Source organism: Schistocerca piceifrons, chromosome 4 (assembly GCF_021461385.2).
Source record: "Schistocerca piceifrons isolate TAMUIC-IGC-003096 chromosome 4, iqSchPice1.1, whole genome shotgun sequence".
Lineage (NCBI taxonomy): Eukaryota > Metazoa > Arthropoda > Insecta > Orthoptera > Acrididae > Schistocerca > Schistocerca piceifrons.
The window spans coordinates 431182251-431206936 of NC_060141.1; the positions used below are offsets into that span (position 1 = coordinate 431182251).

At 40.7% G+C, this 24686-nt stretch overlaps 1 non-coding gene across 1 annotated transcript; it reads left to right on the plus strand.

Moving 5' to 3' along the window:
* The first annotated feature begins 339 nt into the window (after positions 1 to 339).
* On the plus strand, positions 340 to 413 carry Trnat-ugu. Its single transcript has one exon. It is a non-coding gene; the product is annotated as a tRNA-Thr (tRNA).
* The last annotated feature ends 24273 nt before the right edge of the window (positions 414 to 24686 follow it).

The following is a 24686-nucleotide window of genomic DNA, read 5'->3' on the forward strand; positions in this document are numbered from 1 at the left end:
ACTGTACGTCACAGATACCACCCTCTACAGACTCGCGGCTAAGCTGAGTAATAGCAGTATCAGTTTAGAAGCGAGGGCATCTTGCAAGTCCCATAGTGCTCAGAGCCATTTGAACCATTTTTGAGCTACCGGCCATTGACCTTCGTCTGTGCGAATGCGCACAGGTTGCCCGAACTCTTACGGGAATCGTCTCCTTAGTGGGCGCGAGTAATGAGTGGATGGGCAAATATCTATTAGGAACATTACGAATGTAGATTGTGGACAGTTGGGAATGTGGATCTCACGGGAAGCGTGCAAGGGATAGACCCTAAGTCCCTGCAGTTGCGCTGTTCATCTGTGTCCTCGGTGGCTCAGCTGGATAGAGCGTCTACCATGTAAGCAGGAGATCCCGGGTTCGAGTCCCGGTCGGGGCACACATTTTCAGCTGTTCTCATTGAGATAAATCAACAGCACCTGTCGACAGCTGAGGGTTTCGATTAATTATCATTTACCCAACGAAATATGCCTGCTGCGGCAAGCAGTATGTGGATGACGGGAAAATTATTGAGGCAACAAGACAATGGCTCCAACGTCGAGCTGCAGAATGTTACCATGCGGGCTTACTGGTTCTCGCAGTAACGTGTCGTAAGGCCGTCGAATTGAACTGAAGTTATAAATAAAACCAAACGACTGTCACAAAAAAATGTGATTGCATTATTTATTGAGCGCCACTCGTACAAAGAAAGACCCGTCACTGCCTACACTAAATTTCTCAAAAAAAAAAAAACTCCACCTTTCAATAAGCAAATAAAAATTGTTTGCAATATTTGTCATGTTTTTGCATATACTCCATTTACAGAATGATAAGTTGCATGGGGGCTTAATTAAATAAAAGATTGAAAATGATTTTTCTTTTTAGTAGCTGTATGTCCGATTACGCTGTGTTTCGTAATCGGTTGGCCCTGACTAGAATTGTTACGCTATCTGACTGCAACAAACAATGAAAGAAAATTTTCGTAAACACAGTTAATTAATTAAGTCCCCAGCAACTATAAAACCTACAAAACCAATAAGCACAAGAGTAACTGTTCTGTATGTGGGAGTGTGACTCAACGTCCACATCTGGCACGGTTCTTTTCCAACAAGACAAGAATTTTAAAATACCAATTATACTGACGTGACAAAAGAAAATTAGAAAAACTATAATTACGCAAGAAAACCAGAATTCACTCTAATACAAGAACACAAGCCAGATGCTTTGTTGACTGAACCTGTAGTGACGCATTATTTCAGACACACAATTAATAAAAGAACATTGTAGTTTTTACCTTCATATATATTGACGAAATGCACTCATTATAATAACATCTGCTATCTCTCCCATCAAATAACTGCATACAACATGGAACAACACTCTTTACTACAACATATCCCTCCGATTTCACGACAAGCAGTGCCCACTAGCACATCTCGGCACGAACTCTTAACACGCACTGTCCTCTACGATCTCTCGACAAGCACTGACTGCTATGAATTCTCGACAATCACTGACTGCTACGAACTCCCAACAAGCACTGTGGAGGCGGCTTAATAGTACTCTTTGGCGCAATCTCTGGCGCAGTGGCACAGTGCAGCCACCTTTCATATGCCCCTCCTCCACAGGCCAGAATTTGATGGTATTTTTGCCAGCATTGGTGGTGAAAATACCACCAAATTCGTCCAGAAAAATACAGACAAAAACAAAAGATAATATTAATACCTAAATATCACATAATTAGTTAAAATTTTGGCTTTGCACTGACCTTTCACTAACCTAACATATGAAATACAGTAAGCAATACAACTTCTTTTCATACATGTGACTTTACATAATAGTTTACACAATATACAAAAAATCAGTTTATACAAATGTTCACATAAAATGCTTTCAATGATTAGTTTATACAAAAAAAAAGATACTAACAGGTGACATCTTTTCAGTAGAAGCAGTCCATCAGTTGCACCCAGTAAAGTTTAGCAGGTACACCCAGCACAAGTCACATTAGTTCAGTAGAAGCAGTCCATCAGATGCACCCAGCAATGTTGAGTAAGTGCAAGCAGCAACAAGTGACTTCATTTCAGTAGAAACAGTTCATCAGTTGCACCCAGCAATGTTGAGAGCAGGTGCAGACACCAACAAGTGATACCATTTCAGTAAAAACAGTCCATCTGTGGCACCCAGCAATGTTGAGAGCAGATGCAGACACCAACAAGTGACATCATTTCAGTAGAAACAGTTCATCAGTTGCACCTAGCAATATTGAGTAGGTGCAAACAGCAACAAGTGACATCATTTCAGTAGAAACAGTCCATTAGTGGCATCAGCAATGTTGATCAGGTGCACACAGCAACAGGGGACATCTTTTCAGTAGAAGCAGTCCATCAGTGGCACTCAGCAATGTTGAGTAGGTGCAGACAGCAACAAGTGACTTCATTTCAGTAGAAACAGTTCATCAGTTGCACTCAGCAATGTTGAGCAGGTGCAGACACCAACAAGTGACATCATTTCAGTAGAAGCAGTCCATCAGTTGCACCCAGCAATGTTGAGTAGGTGCAGACAGCAACAAGTGACACCATTTCAGTAGAAGCAGTCCATTAGTGGCATCAGCAATGTTGATCAGGTGCACACAGCAACAGGGGACATCTTTTCAGTAGAAGCAGTCCATCAGTGGCACCCAGCAATATTGAGTAGGTGCAGACAGCAAAAAGTCACATCTCTCAGCAGAAGCAGTTCCATAAAGCTCACTAGCACTGATCACACTGTTCATCAGAGTTTATGAGCACAAATTAAACACGTCCTAGTGGCCCCAATCATGTAGAAAAGGTACAGGTAACAGTCCATAATTTTTTTTACAATCACTGATCACACAGTTCATCAGCAGAAATTAAACACGACCAAATGTCACACATCATGTTGAAAAAGTGCAGGTAACAGTTCAGAATATTTATCTTCACTAATCAGACAGTTCAGGCATGAACAATAGTTTGAACGCACATACAAATGCTTTTACAGTAACATACAAATCATAACAAACACACAAATGATATCAGATAATTGTCCTATTAACTATTACAATACACAAATACCAGCAAACCTATAATATTCATGGGTGTCAGTGCAAGCCACTACCAACAAATAAAATAATATTTAGGAGATAGGTGGGTAGGATTAGTAAAGGAAAACACACAGAACACACTCACTCATCTCTCATCCACATTAAGTACTACTGTGTAACTGAATAGTGTTAATTGTGTAAATGAAATTCTGTCTAAATCTGATGTTCATCATGTGTATCAAGTAGTACTGGCAGCAATGTATAACAGTCAATAATAGTTAGTCAACGTCATAGTCATCATGTCAAGACCAATGTTTGCCAAGCCAGATCAAATGTACTGTTGTTGAACAACTGTCAGTGAGCCAAGATATGCAATTACTTCCTCTCTCCAAAAAAAAGTATATACTGCTTAGTTATTTAACAAAGTGTGTGTATAGACTATCTTCCTTCTATTTTAGTGTTCTAGTCTGGTATCTTCATCCTCCTTGTTCCATAAGACCAACAAAAAAAAATATGCATCTCACTTACTTTACCTCTTATCCACCAAAACTCCAATAATCATCAGCTTCACACAATCTCAATAATACCACAATAATACCTCTTCAATACGTCTTATCATCAATATCATTTACCTTACCTCTTGTCCACAAAAACTCCAATAATCATCAACTTCATATAATCTCTATACCTCAATAATACGTCGATAAATATAAACCTCAGCACCAATATCATTTCACTTCCATAACAACTCTTTCCTCTAGTCAGTCTCCTCGAACAAGTACAGATAAAATCCTAATGCAACTTCAGTTCAGCATCCCATACAATCCGAAGACACATTGTCCACACACAACCTCTGTGTAATCCATCTAACCCAAATTTTCTACTCATTATAAATTATAAGATACATTTTGGTTCCTTGTCCATCATTAAATAAAAGAAATGCACACCTGACCTCTAACAGACTTAGTTCGAATAACTCTCAGTAATTAAGTACGATTACGGAGTGTGAATAATCATAATGTTTCACAGTGTGTACACCACTTCAAGAATTATGGCAGACAGAAGCAAACATGTGGAGTATTTCTTGTGTCAAGTGTCACTTCCTATTTCAATTGCTCACGAAAAATGCAGTGTAATAATTGTCAATGGTCTAAACCTATTTTTAGTATGTCATGTCGTCAGCCTCCTTCTTATTAGCATAAATTTATACAGCTTCCATAAAACTTTAGCTCATGTGACTTCTATGACTTTCTTGTACTAATGTCATTCGTCGAATTATAGCAGTTAATTTTCTTTATCTTAAAAATATAAGGCACTGAGCGTAAGCAAAACTTGCAATAGCGAGTAAATATACCAGTAGAGAACAGAATGTCAACAAGTGGATGCAGCACAATTCCTACAACGAGGCTCTGCCAAGCGAACAATCTATAATTAATACAATAGTGTGACCCAAAACTCTATGTTTATACACAGTATATCAGCATTTCTATACACCAAATTAAAGAGTAGTTATGGCAACAAAACAGAAATGTGTAAATATGTAATCCATGCAAAAAGCAGCAAACATATATCTTACGTAATAAACAAGTCATTAGCATCATATCAGCCTGAGCAAATAAATGTTCATATGTCATCTTAGCAAGTAAACATGGATGCGCAAGCAGATAAATCCAAAAAGTATAACTTACATACATAATCACAGTCAGCACAATTAATCAGGTTACAATTATAATCCATACGTAAAGCAGTAAACATGTCATTAGCATCATATCAGCAAAAGCAAATAAATGTTCATATGTCATCTTAATAAGTAAACATGAAGGCGCAAGCAGATAAATCACATAGTATAACCTACATACCTAACCACATCAGCACAATAAATCAGGTTACAATTATAATTTAAATAAATAAGCACAGCAGGAACATAATAGAAAAATATAACATCAGTGAAAAAGCATAGCAGCCAAGCGATGCATAATATACACAAGTTACAACCCAGTTCATTAATAATCATTGTCAAAATCAGTAAATGTACACAAGCACGTCGCTTCACAAGTAAATTCATAGAACATAAAATTTAGCACAAAGTATGAATCACGTAATCGCGAGCAGCAAATTACGTCTAAAGTACGTACCTAAGTGAATTTATGTTACCTGAAAAATAAACTCAATTAATAGTTACCCATTTTAGTTTATTAGTTTCTTCTTCGAAATTACATTCTTCCTGAAATTTTCTCGATAGCAAGTCGTCTTAACGTCGGACACGCACAGAATTTACCTGAAGTTCTTAAATATTTTATACAACCGTATCCTGAAAAATACTGAATGTTAATAACATAATTCATCAAGTCACTATAGCTTTATACTGAATTTAGTCGGAGAAATTAAACTGTGTATTTGTTTACGGCTGTCAGTGCATTCGCACTGAGCGCTCGATCAGCTGTAGGCGCGTGACGTAGGAAGTCATTGTTTGCGGTCAACGACTGCCTCGTGCGGCGCGCAGACTTCACTGTTGCTTTGAGTATGTGCCGCCGCCAAAACACAGCGCGGTATCCTTGTACTCTCCGCATGTTTACATGTAGCTGTTAGTTTCTCTAAAGTATGTTATTCCACAAAAATTTTTACGTTAGATATATGATGTATTCCTTTAGAGCGTCGAGATTTAAGAGTTTCTACTTCGACAGTGTTATCATGAATAATTTTGCGAATTCTATATGGACCGTTATAAAGCAGAAAAAATTTGCGACACAAGCCTTTTCCTTTATGAGACAAACGGTGGGACTTAATTAATACCTTTTGACCAACTGACAAGAATTTTGAACGACCAGGACGTCTAGCTGATTTCTCTCTTCTAGCAGCCGCAGATGCAATATTTTGCAGAGCCAGGTTGACAACTTCAGAATGTCGCAGTTTCCGTGAAGGCGGAAAAGGAACGATTTCAGATACGCGATTTGTCGGTGCTTTATTTTTTAGTATCATTATAGGCGGTAAAGAAGTTGAATCATTAGGGAGTTCATTCAGAATGTTTTGAAAAATATGAAGATACTGATCCCAAGTTCTGTGATTCTGATGACAATAAAGACGGCACAATTTATTGATTTCCTTCATCCATCTCTCTGAAGCGTTAGATTGAGGGTGAAAAAGTGAAATGAAAATTGGTTTAATTTTACGACGGTGTAGAGTACGAAGCCAAATTTTAGAACGAAACTGTGATCCATTATCTGATATAACCTTATCAACATGACCAACTTCTTTAAGAAAATGTTTGATAAAAGCGTTAGATACTGAACGAGCTGTTGCTTTTCGTAAAGGTGTAAAACACACATATTTTGACGTCAACTCCACTGCTACGAAAATGTACGCAAAACCATTAGTAGAATGAACCACTGGACCAAACAAATCAACTGCAGCCATCTCCTTTAATTTCGCTGGAATGACAGGAAACAACGGTGCTCTGTGAGAAATCGTTGGAGGCTTAGCCATTTGACATAATTTGCATTTGGCCAGAACAGATCGAATACGTTTTTCCATATTACTGAAATAACAATTTTCTCGTAATTTGTGAAAGCATTTTCTGGGACCAAAGTGTGCATAACTGAAATGCGTATACCAAATCAATTTATTGACCCATACATCAGGAATACAAACTAACCAAACAGAGTTGTCGACCGATTTTCGTTTAAAAAGAATGTCATTGCGAACTAAATAATGCTGTCTAATCGCTACGCTTTCCTTTTTCCTCCACTTCTCCTTAATGTCCTTCCAGATAGGATCCTTATTTTGCTCCTTAGCGATGTCCTGGAGCGAAGACGAAATAAAGTTCTCAAACGCAACACCTTGAATATACATCAAACAATAATTGTCTTCCTTGCAGTCCTCTTCAGCACTTTGTTTCAAACCCATAGGTGCACGTGATAAAGCATCGGCAACAATATTAGAAGAACCCTGTATGTAAACAATACTAAAGTCAAATTCCTGTAGGTACAACGCCCATCGTGACAATCTGCCGTGAGTTAATTTTGTTGACATAAGAAATTCCAGAGCTCGATGATCGGTGTAAACCTTAGTATGTCTGCCAAACAAAAATGTGCGAAATTTTGTAAAAGCCCAAACAACAGCCAAAGCTTCAAGTTCCGTAATCGAATAATTCTTTTCTGATTTAGAGAGAACACGACTTCCAAATGCAATAGTCTTCTGTACTACAACGCCGTTTTCTTCTATCTCTTGAAATAAGTGTGCCCCTAGGCCCTTGCATGATGAGTCCGTCGCCAAACAAAATTCTTTAGATAAATCCGGATGTGAAAGAAGTGGAGCAGCAACTAAAGCATCACGAAGCTGTTCAAATTCTGACTGAGCTTCCTCATCCCAACACCAATTAGATTTCTTTCCGGATAGTTCACATAAACGAGGTGTGGCCAAATCGTCCAATTTAACAAAGCGTCGAAGAAAATTACAGACACCAAGGAAACTACGAACATCACGTTTTGTAGTAGGAACAGCATAATTACGAATAGCGTCTAATTTCTCTGGATCAGGAAGAATACCTTCTGTAGAAATAATGTGACCGAGAAATTTCACCTGAGAACGACCAAATTCAGATTTTTCCAAGTTTACTGTAATGCCAACTTTTGCAAAGATACGTAATAATGAGTCCAAAATTTTGTTGTGCTCACTCCAAGAACGTTTAGCAATAAGAATGTCATCAACATAAGAAGTAATGTTGTCACGAAGATAAACAGGTAACATTTCGTTTAAACTACGAATGAATGCTGCTGAAGATACAGTATAAAGTCCAAACGGTAATTTCCGAAATCACATTTGGGTAAATAGTCAAATCTGGTTATTGTTTACTTACTCACTAGATAGATTGATAGTCGAAGAGTTGTTTTGACAGATGCAAAGAATAGTAAAAGAGTAGGCAGCGGTCCAGAAAACTAAAAGAGAAATAGCACCACTACAGCTCGGGGCCCTATGCTCGCTACGGCACATATTCACTTAGAGTAGTGAATCCCCTGAGGACATTAATAGCTGCACATAATTTCTAGTTTGTAACTTTGTGGCACATCTGGCGGAAGTGCGTACATAAATTGATCTAACCATGCACATGGATGTATGTCATTCTTAGAGTTGCGGAAGATCTTAAATTTCCGAACAGTCAAAAAGTGTTTATAGTCAAAACTCTCGCCTCTTGGCGACAAAGACCTACCGCGTCTGTCCCAGTTTGAATGTCGATTATTGTCAAGTTCGCGCGCCTGGCGCTCTCTTGTTGCGTTCCGTAAATGAAATAAATTACTTTCTTCATACCCCTCTGCTATCTGTGATTCTAAGTTCCTTCTACTGTCCTTTCCTACAATTTCGCCTTCGATTTGTTTGACTTGCTTCCGTAATGCCTCAAATTCCTTTTTCACGCGTTCATTAAATTTTCCCTGATTTTCAACATGCTTATTTATGTTCTGGTATTCTTCGGTTTCTGCAAATGATAATGGAGCTGTATCATCCGAATCTCTGTCCCCATGTAAACTAAGATTTGTCAATTTATCTGAAATTTCCTCAACTCTTTCCGATAAGTCACCTATTTTTTCTTTCTGTTTGTTTACATCTTCCGTAAGTGTCGCGACTCGGGTTTCAGTATTGACACATTTGGTAGTTAACTGTTCATATTGTCGTGTTAGATTATTTATTCTGTCATTTGGTACGGATTCCTCGATTCTTTCAAATATTTCTTTCTTATCGTTTGCACGTTGTAAATTTAACTCTGAAAATTTTTGTACTATACGCGATCTCTTTCTTCCTGTTCTCTATCCTGTTCCCTTTGTCTGATTTCTACTGCAATTAATCTATTATTGTGAGAATTCAGAATCGGTTGTACTTCTTCCCTGATTTCTTTCTTTAATTCATCTTTCATATTTTTGAAACATGTCCCTATTCGTGAATCTATCCGTGTTTCCAAAGTTCCCATCTCTGTTTTAAATTCAGATCCTAACCGAGTTTCCATTGTTCCCATATCAGTTTTTAATTCAGCCCGTAAAGTTCCCATCTCAGTTTTAATTGTTCCCATCTCAGTTTTAATTGTTTCCATTTGTGATCCCAGATTTAATATTGCACCCATCAACTGCTCCATATTAAATTGTTCAGAATTCTTTTCGCCCCTAACATCTCCCGCAAAACTATTTTCCTTCGTCATAGCTGTAAAGCTATCAGTGTTCGATACTATTCCAGAATCTTCTATCGTTAATCTCGGATTCTGTGGATTTTCTGATTGAGAAAAATTTTGAAATGGTTCCGGACTATTTTCCCAACTTATTACATTGTTTTCAACTCCATTATCCACCATACTGTTTTCCTCTGTTGGCGAGTTCGCCATGTCAACAATTTCGTTATTCTCACTATTCATCATTTTCGCCTTTTTCATTGATCGCGTAATCATTTACAAAATATACAAAAAATTCGTCACTGTACGAAAATTACACACGGTGACTCTTTATCTCAACAATACCATTCAAATACAATGACTCCCTCAAACACGATCAATCGAACAATTGAAATAATTGCACTAAATTGTCAAACCCGTTGACAAGACAACAAATTTAATTCTGAGAAAAAAATACCATTAGAAGAATGACAATTACCAAATCTACACATGCAAAATAGACTACAATTACTAACTACAAATTACTACAACAGTACTACCATCTACTATTTTTACAATCAGAAGAATCCAAGGGACGATCCTGGCAGGGTCGCCACGTGCATGGGGGCTTAATTAAATAAAAGATTGAAAATGATTTTTCTTTTTAGTAGCTGTATGTCCGATTACGCTGTGTTTCGTAATCGGTTGGCCCTGACTAGAATTGTTACGCTATCTGACTGCAACAAACAATGAAAGAAAATTTTCGTAAACACAGTTAATTAATTAAGTCCCCAGCAACTATAAAACCTACAAAACCAATAAGCACAAGAGTAACTGTTCTGTATGTGGGAGTGTGACTCAACGTCCACATCTGGCACGGTTCTTTTCCAACAAGACAAGAATTTTAAAATACCAATTATACTGACGTGACAAAAGAAAATTAGAAAAACTATAATTACGCAAGAAAACCAGAATTCACTCTAATACAAGAACACAAGCCAGATGCTTTGTTGACTGAACCTGTAGTGACGCATTATTTCAGACACACAATTAATAAAAGAACATTGTAGTTTTTACCTTCATATATATTGACGAAATGCACTCATTACAATAACATCTGCTATCTCTCCCATCAAATAACTGCATACAACATGGAACAACACTCTTTACTACAACATATCCCTCCGATTTCACGACAAGCAGTGCCCACTAGCACATCTCGGCACGAACTCTTAACACGCACTGTCCTCTACGATCTCTCGACAAGCACTGACTGCTATGAATTCTCGACAATCACTGACTGCTACGAACTCCCAACAAGCACTGTGGAGGCGGCTTAATAGTACTCTTTGGCGCAATCTCTGGCGCAGTGGCACAGTGCAGCCACCTTTCAAAGTTAAAACATACTACAGAAAGAAACCAGGAGTTCCACGATACACATGAACGTTAAAAGGGGTTCTACTCACCTAGAAGATTGTGCAAATCGATAGTCTTTTCGTATTGCTACTTTCTTATAGACAACCGCTATGAGCCACACGTGTATCCCTTTCTGCTGGTACCTGACTGAATCGACTTACATTAAGTACCAGTGTGCATGCACAGTTAACGTTTGCGCGCAAACAGTGATTAAGCCACCTACGCAGGATAAATGCTCAGTTAAATCGCAGTGTTACCACCAGACCAAGCCCTTCATAATATACGAGAAATGACTCTCTGGAAATTATTAGACTACTTGTTCAAAAGAGAAACGTAATAAAACTTGAGTTGCAGTGAACTAGATAAAAAAATCAGAGTATGTAATATTGTTAAATAAACTCAAAAATTTATCGACAATTTGTCTTTGTACAGCATGTGAAACCAGGCTCATATTTTAAAGGACAAGCGTGCTAAAAGCATTAAGTTGCAAGTTAGATAGTCATTTGGTGAGGTGTAAAGACGGTAATAGTACGCACGATATGAGCTTTCACTAAATACATGTATTCACAAATAATCACAAAGAATCATCGGTGGAAATCGTGTCAGCTTTCTTAACTGGTGCCTGTTTTGATAAAATAAGCTATGTTGCACATTTTAACTAGGCGCGCATGAGGGGGAAGAGAGGAAAAGTAATGTCAAACACACGACTTCATTCCTCCAATCCAGATCCACGCAAAAAAAAAAGACGAGGTTCAGAGGGACAAACCACCACCAATACGTCTATACACTAACGGCAAAGATGTTTTTACGGACTGAAGGTTAGTTAACGTGTGCTCCCAGCAGACGAAAAGCAACTCAACTACTAAACACAAAACAAACCCGAAAAGACACATGGAAACATCCATTCACTCGCTTTCTAGAACACACAGGGTAAGGTAAAGGAAGGACATCACAAATGTGGTTCTGGATTACACGAGAAAAACAAATGGATCACATAAAATAAGGACATTCGGATGCAAAGCACAAGTTGCTTGCATTTAACGCCAGATGAACACTGAATTTTCATCAGCTGCTCAATCCTCCTGGGAGAATTGACAGAACTATCCTGCACCCAAACAGTGCAGAGAATGGCGTAAACGGAATCAGCTGGGACAAGTCTTATGAAGCGACTCTACAGAAACGTTTCACCGCGTCATCTGCGAACAGTCTTTAAGACTTGTCAATGTTTTCTGCTAGATTATTTATATGAATTGTAAACAGTACCGATCCTATCGCACTCATCATCAGCACTCCATCTTTCGTAGCCGAATGTTGGTGAACCATCACACAATTCTCTTAACAGTCTGTCTCCATTTTTCACGGTCTTCCGCATCTCGGAGCATCTGTCCTCATGTTTGTTGTGCTTTTCTTTAATGTCTTTCCATCGTCTCGGTTGTTTTCCCTGCAATATTTCCCCTCCGTTTTTGCTTTGGACGAGGACGACCATATTTTCTAAATTGTCCTCATTGGTCGAATTATGTGACCAAACAACAGCGGGATTCGCTGGAAATAAACACTCGATGACCTGAGTTCTTGAGGATTGATTTTTTGGTCCGTTTTACCATCCATTATATTCTCAGCAACCTCCTACATGTCGACATCTCAAAATCATTAGTTCTTCTGCTCTCCCTTTCAGTTATTGTCAATGTTTTAGCGTCATAAGGAAAAACTGGAAATACCAGAGCTTTCAGCACTCTCAATTTAGTATGTCTGGTTAGGGCTCGGTCTTACAAAATTACTGTCAGCGTCGATGCAGCGTCCTTACTCAGAACATTCCTACGTCCTGTGTAGAGGCACTCTCTTTCTGAACTACTGAGCCCAGGTATGTAAAGAAATCAAGTTCTTCATGTTCTGATAATACATCAGGTAGTGTCTCATCTCTGTCAGTTATTATGATCTTCGTCGTTTTCTTCTTAACTGAAGATCCAAGTTTTTTGCTTTCTCTCTTAACTCTTTCCACTAGTCCCTTAGTTTCCATTTATAAAGCTATGCCCAGTGTAGCGTCATCAGCAAATCTTAAATTCCTGTTTCTTCGTCCTCTGTTTCGGATGCCACCAGTCCAGCCATGAAGGCTTTCTCTCATTTCTACCTAGATTTTAAATTGAACCGGCGATAGAATTCACCCCTGTTTAACTCTTACAGGTTTAAAAGAACACGAAGTAGTTTTTTCTAGTCCGATTTTTGCCTTACTGTCAGAATAGAGCTTTCTGATGAGATGATCAGGATGCCCATTTCTGCTAGTACGCTCCACAGCTCTTTCCACCAAACACGGTCGAAAGCCTTACTATAGTCAGAGAAGCAGAAAACTAAAGAGGTACTGAATTTCCCTCGTTTTTCATTTAGCCGTCTGACACTAAGAATCTGCTCTCGTGTTCCTCTATTACGCACAAACCCAGCTTCCTCGTTTTTTTAATTTTTTTTTATTTATCAAAGTATGTTCTCAGGCGTTCATGGATGACATTTAGAAGAATCTTGCTGGCATTTGAAATTAATGAAATGGTTGTGCACTGCAATAATAATAATAGTAATACAACTCCAAACGACTTGATATGTCCATAATTGCCTGTGTAAGATATGTGTGTATCATTCTGATGTTTGATCACATCCTTCGTATGGTAAGTTACGGTGGATGCGTGCGGATATGTGACGTGATTTTCGTTCGCTGTGTGTTGGTCAGGTTATTGCTCGCAGATGTTCTCAGTACCTCTCCTCATATATCAAACAGCTAACATAATTCCATAAATGCAACACATTCTCGGATACATCCAGCATCTTGGCATGTCACTAAACTTCCTCCCTCTGCTCCTACATTTCAGCTATACGACTCTGGAACTAACTAGCCAGTAACCTACATTATATCGAAAACCGTTTTGCATTCAGGAGGAGATAAAAGCCTTGTCTTGTATCGGCGGCGTAATTTCCATCCGGCATATCCCACCAACATTGAAGCAATATTTAGACCAAAAGTTTCAACCTGTCAACACTTCCCTTTTTCCTATTTATATCTCCTTTCTCCTTCGGACATAATCTCCCAACATTAAATTATTATATCTTGTTTTTGTAATCAACATCTTCCCCATATTTGATTCCACTTTAATTGCTGCCATACATTTCTGTTACGTTTCATCTCTCATATTCGACAAGAACATAATGTACAAACTGCTTAACACAATTTTTGTAACACTGAAAGTTCTAAAACGCCACATAGTCATTACTATATCTGTCACCATAATCATTATTATGTAGACTATGAGACAGGCCATTATGACCATCTGCCAAATTAGCACGTTGCTCCATCTTCGGACACAAGGCGTGACGTGGATCCGATATCTATGCACAGGTCACTTAATTGCCGTAAAGTACGGGCCGTTGGCTTCTGGGCGAGGAGTTGGCTCCGATACCGTGCCGGACGTGTCCCATCGGGATCAGATCCGGCGGAACTGGTGGACAGAATGTCAACCTGAGCCCACTATCATGATCCTTAAACCACTGTAGCATGATTACTGTCTTGTGACACGAACAGTTGTCCTGCTGGAAGATGCCATCGCTGTCAGGGACGACAGCAAGCATGAAGGAACGTAGGTGGCTCGCAATAACGTGAACGCAATCTACAGCTGTCATGAGGCTCCTATTACTACCGCAGGTTCTATGGTTCAGTTCATGGTAATGATCCACACAGCACAATACTACCGCATCCCTCTCACCAAGGCTTGTGTACTCGTAGCACGGTGCATTTTTCCAGCAGTCGTTCGCCTGAATCATAATGTATTCCGACAAAAAGATCGATCTGATGCAGCAAGAGACGTGATTCATCCGACAAGTTTCCATTAATCTACTGTCCAATCTGGATATCCCCGTGCCCACTGCGAGCATCTTGTTGGGATAATAGTCAGGGTTCGTTCAACAATGTACGCCGAACGTTGTGCTTTCCAATTCTGGTGTCTGCACTCTGCAGCAGCATTTTTCTCTGTCCTCTGCCTGATCTACATGTTCGTCAGGCATCTCTCCCTTACGTCGGTCTGAAATATGGTTGGCTGGGAATTTGTCGGCAACGTTGTTTTGTAGTCCCATATACGGGGTGTTCAAAAAGTCTCTCTGCAGTGCCGTATGATTGTTAGCCGCGCGTGTCGTTTTGATTGTTCGCCTGCCTGGGTTACTTCCCTTCACGTGGACTCTCACAAAATTCCACTGTTTCGTTTATCTCAGCCAGCGTCAGTAGTATCGTTGGTGTGTGTCGTTACGTGTTGACGTGAATGTTTTAGTTCCTTTGTTCGTTTGTTTCGTTTTTGTCACTGTTATAATGCTAACCATTGAAGAACGTGTGTTTTTAGTCGAACAAGTGTTCAAAGCTGGCGGTAAATACACAATTTCAGTTCGTCAAACATTTAATTCAGTTTTCCCAGAGACAACACTCCCACGTCGCGATACTGGCGAGATTTGATTAACAAATTTCCAAGTACGGGTTCAGTAACAGAAACACCGAGAAGTGGTCGTCCTAGCGTTTTGTCTGAGGATAAACCACTCGATATTTCCGATAAAATGTCCACGAGTCTGAACAAGTCAGTAAGAAAACTCGAATCGATGTTAGTGTAGGAATGGCCAACACAGCTGTAAGGAAAAAATTAGAACTTTTCCAATACAAAGTGACAGTCGCGCAAGAACTGAAAAGTACTGATCATTGGCAAGAGACTCCATTACTGTCAATGGTTCAAAAATTTCATTCAACAAAATGGAAACCGATATTCTTAATGAAACGTTTTCACTGATGAGACGTGGTTTCATTTATCCGGGTACATGAACTCGCAAAATGCTCGTTTGTGGAGTACTGCAAATCCAGCAAGAGACGTGATTCATCCGACAAGTTTCCATTAATCTACTGTCCAATCTGGATATCCCCGTGCCCACTGCGAGCATCTCGTTGGGATAATAGTCAGGGTTCGTTCATGAGGAACCACTACAAAATGGTTCAAATGGCTCTGAGCACTATGGAACTTAACTTCTGAGGTCATCAGTCCCCTAGAACTTAGAACAACTTAAACCTAATCAAAATATCCACGGGTGTGCTGCCGGTCTATAGTGTCCAACGGGCACAATATTTCAGCGATCATACATGTCGCCATCATCAGATGAACTGACGGACTGAGCTCCTGTGAACGTGCCGGCACAGAGATCCGTACGCTATGGATGCTCAGAGGGAACTGGGTTCGGTCGCGGCGGCGGCCGATTTAAATACCCTCCGCCCGCGGCGCGCTCCCTCCGCCGTCCGCGCCCCGCGCCACGGTCGCGCGGTGGAACAGATTGCGACGGTGTCTGAGATGACGTTGGTGTGATGGCTCTGTCCGCCGTGGTCGTCACAACTATACGTTTGCTCGATTTACTCTTGATTAACCCAATCGCTGGTTCCCAAGCCTTGCTAAGATTATAGCCACAGTCACGGTTTATGAGGTCGTCATTGGTGCGAATTTCGATGGCCTCTCTAACAACGCTGTCCCAGTATCTCGACGTCTGTACCAGAATCCTCGTGCGGTCATACTCCATGGCGTGATTTTCCGACAAGCAATGTTCAGCGACCGCCGACTTCCTCGGATACATAAGTCAAGTGTGCCTCTGGTGTTCACGGCATCGATCCTCGACGGTACGCATCGTCTGACCAATATACGACTTGCCACATTGACACGGAATCTGGTACACGCCGGCCTTCCTCAAACCGAGGTCATCTTTGGCGCTCCCCACCAGTGCACGAGTTTTATTTGGAGGACAAAACACAGTTCCGACCCGGTGTTTCTTCAGAATGCGGGCGATTTTCCCCGAGAGTGCGCCTGTGTATGGAATAAATGCAGTACCTACCTCCTCCCTCGTGACTTCATCCATCTCAACAGGTTGTGCTGCAGTTCACCTGATGATGGCGACATGTATGATCGCCGAAATATTGTGCCCGTTGGACACTATAGACAGGCAGCACACCCGTGGATATTTTGATTATCAAATACGCCGGGAGAAACTCAAGAAAAACTTAAACCTAACTAACCTAAGGACAGCACACACATCCATGCCCGAGGCAGGATTCGAACCTGCGACGTAGCGATCGCGCGGTTCCAGACTGTAGTGCCTAGAACCGCTCGGCCACCTCGGCCGGCAGGAACCACTACATTCTGTGAACATAGGAGTTTGGACTGCAATTTCTAGACGTCGTATTGTGGGTCCCGTATTTTTCGACGAAACAATAAACGCACAACGATACTGCTGTGATATTCTGTACCGATTCATAGGAGAACTTGTGTTAAGTGAAATACTGAACGGTTATTTTCAACAAGATGGTGTAACCGCACATACAGCTCGCGTTTCAATGTCACTGCTTGCTGATGTTTTTGGTAATCGCATAATTTCAGAGGGACTTTGGCCTCCACGATCGCCTGACCTAACACCACCTGATTTTTTCTTCTGGGGTGCAGCGAAAGCAACTGTCTATAAAAACCGTCCAAAATCCATCGATGAATTGAAAACTGCAATAACCACTTTTACTTCTTCTGTTAAGAAGAAATGTGTTTGGAAACATAATTAGACGAATTGAATTGTGTATTCAACAACAGGGGGGCACTTTCAACATTTAATGTGAAAATTTGTAAGTAAACATGAATATTCAGTAAATTAATAACTTGTATTTCACTGAGTTTCATTTCGGTATATTCACTGGGTCATACGGCACGCGCGGCTAACAATCATACGGCACTGCGGGGACACTTTTTGAACACCCCGTACAAACGTAAGTAGATTAACAAGTTTCATCCGTGATGTTCACACTGTCGTTCTCTGATGACCGTGACTTGTTATTTTGTTGTTTTTGAGGTGAAATTTTAACTTGTCAGAAGCCAAATTGCTTTGTTTTAACGCACTTATTCAACACAAGACATCTTCCAACAACACAAGATGTAAAAAACACTACATCTGGAATGAGATTTTCACTCTGCAGCAGAGTGTGCGCTGATATGAAACTTCCTGGTAGATTAAAACTGTGTGCACTACCGAGACTCGAACTCGGGACCTTTGCCTTTCGCAAGCAAGTGCTCTACCAACTGAGCTACCGAAGCACGACTGACGCCCGGTACTCACAGCTTTTCTTCTGCCAGTACCTCGTTTCCTGCCTTCCAAACCTTACAGAAGCTCTCCTGCGAACCTTGCAGAACTAGCACTCCTGAAAGAAAGGATATTGCGGAGACATGGCTTAGCCACGCAGAGTGAAAATCTCATTCTGGAAACATCCCCCAGGCTGTAGCTAAGCCAATCTTGGAGGCAGCCGTTTTTTCGACAAAAGGCTCTACTATGGTATCGGTTCACGTAAGTGCCAGCTATAGACCTAGTAAGTCATGCCATCTGGCCATCAAGTTCCAGCTACCAAGGCGTATAGTACCCAGAAGACAGCGATTAAACATCGTAAATTCATGAAATAAATAAATGAGCACTGATTTTTACGTTCAATTGACTTTAAAAATGAAATAGCTAAGATCAGATTAACTAAATGAATATTTATAATTGAGCAACCTGTCTAGGCTCAATTAGCACTTAGAAATGAAATACAGGGTTATTACAAATGATTGAAGCGATTTCACAGCTCTACAATAACTTTATTATTTGAGATATTTTCACAATGCTTTGCACACACATACAAAAACTCAAAAAGTTTTTTTAGGCATTCACAAATGTTCGATATGTGCCCCTTTAGTGATTCGGCAGACATCAAGCCGATAATCAAGTTCCTCCCACACTCGGCGCAGCATGTCCCCATCAATGAGTTCGAAAGCATCGTTGATGCGAGCTCGCAGTTCTGGCACGTTTCTTGGTAGAGGAGGTTTAAACACTGAATCTTTCACATAACCCCACAGAAAGAAATCGCATGGGGTTAAGTCGGGAGAGCGTGGAGGCCATGACATGAATTGCTGATCATGATCTCCACCACGACCGATCCATCGGTTTTCCAATCTCCTGTTTAAGAAATGCCGAACATCATGATGGAAGTGCGGTGGAGCGCCATCCTGTTGAAAGATGAAAATAGCTCCCTGCTTGCTTTATTCGTCGACTTCCGCGGGCTACGCGTGAAATTTGCCCGCACGCGTTCAACCGTTTCTTCGCTCACTGCAGGCCGACCCGTTGATTTCCCCTTACAGAGGCATCCAGAAGCTTTAAACTGCGCATACCATCGCCGAATGCAGTTAGCAGTTGGTGGATCTTTGTTGAACTTCGTCCTGAAGTGTCGTTGCACTGTTATGACTGACTGATGTGAGTGCATTTCTAGCACGACATACGCTTTCTCGGCTCCTGTCGCCATTTTGTCTCACTGCGCTCTCGAGCGCTCTGGCGGCAGAAACCTGAAGTGCGGCTTCAGCCGAACAAAACTTTATGAGTTTTTCTACGTATCTGTAGTGTGTCGTGACCATATGTCAATGAATGGAGCTACAGTGAATTTATGAAATCGCTTCAATCATTTGTAATAGCCCTGTATTTAACCTTCGTGAGCAAAACTGTCTGGGCCCAATAATCCTAATCCATATACTTGATAATACTTAATTGAACGCTGTATTAAACTCACATAGTTTAAGAATGAAATAATTAAGTAAAACCGTTTTCGAGAGCTTATGAAATGTTTATATATAGTAGTACTTCCTTCGGGAATGGGGCCAGTGAGGCAAACATTCCCAGCCCCCAGTCCGAGGGGACGGGGGTGGAGCTATGAAAACACTAATAGCTTGTCTTACGCCGTTCAGTTAATAGAAGTCAATGAAAATTATGATGAGTTAATGATTTTGAATAAGTTTATTAAATATTATTTAATAGAGGGTATTTAAATAACTAATAGGGTATATAATTATTTAAATACCCTCTATAACTAATAGGGTATAGTCCGCCCCTCGTGGTCTCGCGGTAGCGTTCTCGCTTCCCGAGCACGGGGTCCCGGGTTCGATTCCCGGCGAGGTCAGGGATTTTTCCTGCCTCGAGATGACTGGGTGTTGTTGTGTCGTCTTCATCATCATCATTCATCCCCATTACGGTCGGAGGAAGGCAACGGCAAACCACCTCCATTAGGACCCTGCCTAGTAAGGCGGTGCGGGTCTCCCGCATCGTTCCCCTACGCTCTGTAAAGAAGCATGGGACTTCATTTCATTTCCCCCCATGAACCATGGACCTTGCCATTGGTGGGGAGGCTTGCGTGCCTCAGCGATACAGATGGCCGTACCGTAGGTGCAACCACAACGGAGGGGTATCTGTTGAGAGGCCAGACAAACATGTGGTTCCTGAAGAGGGGCAGCAGCCTTTTCAGTAGTTGCAGGGGCAACGGTCTGGATGATTGACTGATCTGGCCTTGTAACATTAACCAAAACGGCCTTGCTGTGCTGGTACTGCGAACGGCTGAAAGCAAGGGGAAACTACAGCCGTAATTTTTCCCGAGGACATGCAGCTTCACTGTATGATTAAATGATGATGGCATCCTCTTGGGTAAAATATTCCGGAGGTAAAATAGTCCCCCATTCGGATCTCTGGGCGGGGGCTACTCAAGAGGACGTCGTTATCAGGAGAAAGAAAACTGGCATTCTACGGATCGGAGCGTGGAATGTCAGATCCCTTAATCGGGCAGGTAGGTTAGAAAATTTAAAAAGGGAAATGGATAGGTTAAAGTTAGATATAGTGGGAATTAGTGAAGTTCGGTGGCAGGAGGAACAAGACTTTTGGTCAGGTGATTACAGGGTTATAAATACAAAATCAAATAGGGGTAATGCAGGAGTAGGTTTAATAATGAATAAAAAAATAGGAGTGCGGGTTAGCTACTACAAACAGCACAGTGAACGCATTATTGTGGCCAAGATAGACACAAAGCCCATGCCTACTACAGTAGTACAAGTTTATATGCCAACTAGCTCTGCAGATGATGAAGAAATTGATGAAATGTATGACGAGATAAAAGAAATTATTCAGGTAGTGAAGGGAGACGAAATTTTAATAGTCATGGGTGACTGGAATTCGTCAGTAGGAAAAGGGAGAGAAGGAAACATAGTAGGTGAATATGGATTGGGGGGAAGAAATGAAAGAGGAAGCCGCCTTGTAGAATTTTGCACACAGCATAAATTAAACATAGCTAACACTTGGTTCAAGAATCATGAAAGAAGGTTGTATACCTGGAAGAATCCTGGAGATACTAAAAGGTATCAGATAGATCATATAATGGTAAGACAGAGATTTAGGAACCAGGTTTTAAATTGTAAGACATTTCCAGGGGCAGATGTGGATTCTGACCACAATCTATTCGTTATGAACTGCAGATTGAAACTGAAGAAACTGCAAAAAGGTGGGAATTTAAGGAGATGGGACCTGGATAAACTGAAAGAACCAGAGGTTGTGGACAGTTTCAGGGAGGGCATAAGGGAACAAGTGACAGGAATGGGGGAAAGAAATACAGTAGAAGAAGAATGGGTAGCTCTGAGGGATGAAGTAGTGAAGGCAGCAGAGGATCAAGTAGGTAAAAAGACGAGGGCTAATAGAAATTCTTGGGTAACAGAAGAAATACTGAATTTAATTGATGAAAGGAGAAAATATAAAAATGCGGTAAATGAAGGAGGCAAAAAGGAATACAAACGTCCCAAAAATGAGATCGACAGGAAGTGCAAAATGGCTAAGCAGGGATGGCTAGAGGACAAATGTAAGGATGTAGAGGCTTGTCTCACTAGGGGTAAGATAGATACTGCCTACAGGAAAATTAAAGAGACCTTTGGAGAGAAGAGAACCACTTGTATGAATATCAGGAGCTCAGATGGCAACCCAGTTCTAAGCAAAGAAGGGAAGGCAGAAAGGTGGAAGGAGTATATAGAGGGTTTATACAAGGGCGATGTACTTGAGGACAATATTATGGAAATGGAAGAGGATGTAGATGAAGATGAAATGGGAGATAAGATACTGCGTGAAGAGTTTGACAGAGCACTGAAAGACCTGAGTCGAAACAAGGCCCCGGGAGTAGACAACATTCCATTAGAACTACTGATGGCCTTGGGAGAGCCAGTCCTGACAAAACTCTTCCATCTGGTGAGCAAGATGTATGAGACAGGCGAAATACCCACAGACTTCAAGAAGAATATAATAATTCCAATCCCAAAGAAAGCAGGTGTTGACAGATGTGAAAATTACCGCACTATCAGTTTAATAAGTCACAGCTGTAAAATACTAACGCGAATTCTTTACAGACGAATGGAAAAACTGGTAGAAACGGACCTCGGGGAAGATCAGTTTGGATTCCGTAGAAATGTTGGAACACGTGAGGCAATACTAACCTTACGACTTATCTTAGAAGAAAGATTAAGAAAAGGCAAACCTACGTTTCTAGCATTTGTAGACTTAGAGAAGGCTTTTGACAACGTTAACTGGAATACTCTCTTTCAAATTCTGAAGGTGGCAGGGGTGAAATACAGGGAGCGAAAGGCTATTTACAATTTGTACAGAAACCAGATGGCAGTTATAAGAGTCGAGGGGCATGAAAGGGAAGCAGTGGTTAGGAAAGGAGTGAGACAGGGTTGTAGCCTCTCCCCGATGTTATTCAATCTGTATATTGAGCAAGCAGTAAAGGAAACAAAAGAAAAATTCGGAGTAGGTATTAAAATTCATGGAGAAGAAATAAAAACTTTGAGGTTCGCCGATGACATTGTAATTCTGTCAGAGACAGCAAAGGACTTGGAAGAGCAGTTGAACGGAATGGACTGTGTCTTGAAATGAGGATATAAGATGAACATCAACAAAAGCAAAACGAGGATAATGGAATGTAGTCAAATTAAATCGGGTGATCCTGATGGAATTAGATTAGGAAATGAGACACTTAAAGTAGTAAAGGAGTTTTGCTATTTGGGGAGCAAAATAACTGATGATGGTCGAAGTAGAGAGGATATAAAATGTAGACTGGCAATGGCAAGGAAATCGTTTCTGAAGAAGAGAAATTTGTTAACATCGAGTATAGATTTAAGTGTCAGGAAGTCGTTTCTGAAAGTATTTGTATGGAGTGTAGCCATGTATGGAAGTGAAACATGGACGATAACCAGTTTGGACAAGAAGAGAATAGAAGCTTTCGAAATGTGGTGCTACAGAAGAATGCTGAGGATAAGGTGGGTAGATCATGTAACTAATGAGGAGGTATTGAATAGGATTGGGGAGAAGAGAAGTTTGTGGCACAACTTGACTAGAAGAAGGGATCGGTTGGTAGGACATGTTATGAGGAATCAAGGGATCACAAATTTAGCATTGGAGGGCAGCGTGGAGGGTAAAAATCGTAGAGGGAGACCAAGAGATGAATACACTAAGCAGATTCAGAAGGATGTAGGTTGCAGTAGGTACTGGGAGATGAAGAAGCTTGCACAGGATAGAGTAGCATGGAGAGCTGCATCAAACCAGTCTCAGGACTGAAGACCACAACAACAACAGAAACCAGACGGCAGTCATAAAAGTAGAAGGGTATGAAAGGCATGCAGTGATTTAGGAGTGAGACAGGGTTGTAGCTTATCCCTGATGTTATTCAATCTGTATATAGTTTTCACAGGAAGAGAATAGAAGCTTTTGCAATGTGGTGCTACAGAAGAATGCTGAAGATTAGATGAGTAGATCACATAACTAATGATGGGGTATTGAATAGGATTGAGGAGAAGAGGAGTTTGTGGCACAACTTGACTAGAAGAAGGGTTCGGTTGGTAGGACATGTTCTGAGGCATCAAGGGATCACCAGTTTAGTATTGGAGGGTAAAAGTCGTAGAGGGAGACCAAGAGATGAATACACTAAGCAGATTCAGAAGGATGTAGGTTACAGTAGGTGCTGGGAGATGAAGAAGCTTACACAGGATAGAGTAGCATGGAGAGCTGCATCAAACCAGTCTAAGGACTGAAGACCACAACAACAACAACAACAATAGGGTATAACCTACAGCAGCTAAAATATGTACTATTTTCTGTTTTTGTAATACTATAGGTAGCATGGAATCTTTTGTTTCATGCTCTGTCTGTCGTTCGCCTTCCTTCGAGGTGTTCATGTTGGCTCGTGTGAGCACTGATGTATGTTTTTGTGCTGTCGGAAATATACCGAAAAAAACAGTTTCAGCATTTCATTTGCAAAATGTATACCTACTGTCCTTTATTTGTGTGTACGAAAGAGACGAAACCCAACAAAATACTCAGCTAATGTGGATGGATTACATAAAAACTAGTAAGGGAATTGTTTGTCCACTAAGATGGTCTGTGACTTATAAACTGAGATCATTTGTAAAGAATTGACGCATTGTCGTATGACAAGCTGCAGCGCTACAGTCAGTTGTGTGAGTCATATCTATTGCATTCAAATCAGGGAGCTACTTCTCGATTGGACTGTTCTGTTGAAAACCTTGCGTAAAAAAAGAAAAAAAAGAACACACAGCCGCAAATGATAGCTATCTGCATATAATATATCAGAACTAAAATTTTAGCCAAAGATGCAGAATATTAACATGAACATTTGGTGCCAACTGTGATAAACCCAGAACATTGTGTAAAAATAACTGTGTGATTTCTGTCAACATACACGATTATCCATGACTTCCTGGGCTGGAACTTCACTAAAGGCTAACTAGAAACCACGCACGAAGATTCTTCACCAGGTCAGGCTTGGGACGTCTCCTTGCAAGATATCTACGTAGAAATTATGTGCCTGAGATACAATTCAAAAAGAAACTTCAAGAAGCGAGATATCGAACGAGCTACGTGTAACATTATGACGACTTATCTATTAAATCTTAGTTCAGGAAGGTAGTCGGTGAGTCAAAAATTCTCGTTGTTATTGTTGTGGTGGTCTTCAGTCCAGAGACTGGTTTGGTGCATCTCTCCGTGCTACTCTATCCTGTGTAAGCTTCTTCATCTCCCAATACCTACTGCAACCTTCATCCTTCTGAATCAGTTTGGTGTATTCATCTCTTGGTCTCGCTCTACGATTTTTACCCTCCACGCTGCCCTCCAATACTAAATTGGTGATCCCTTGA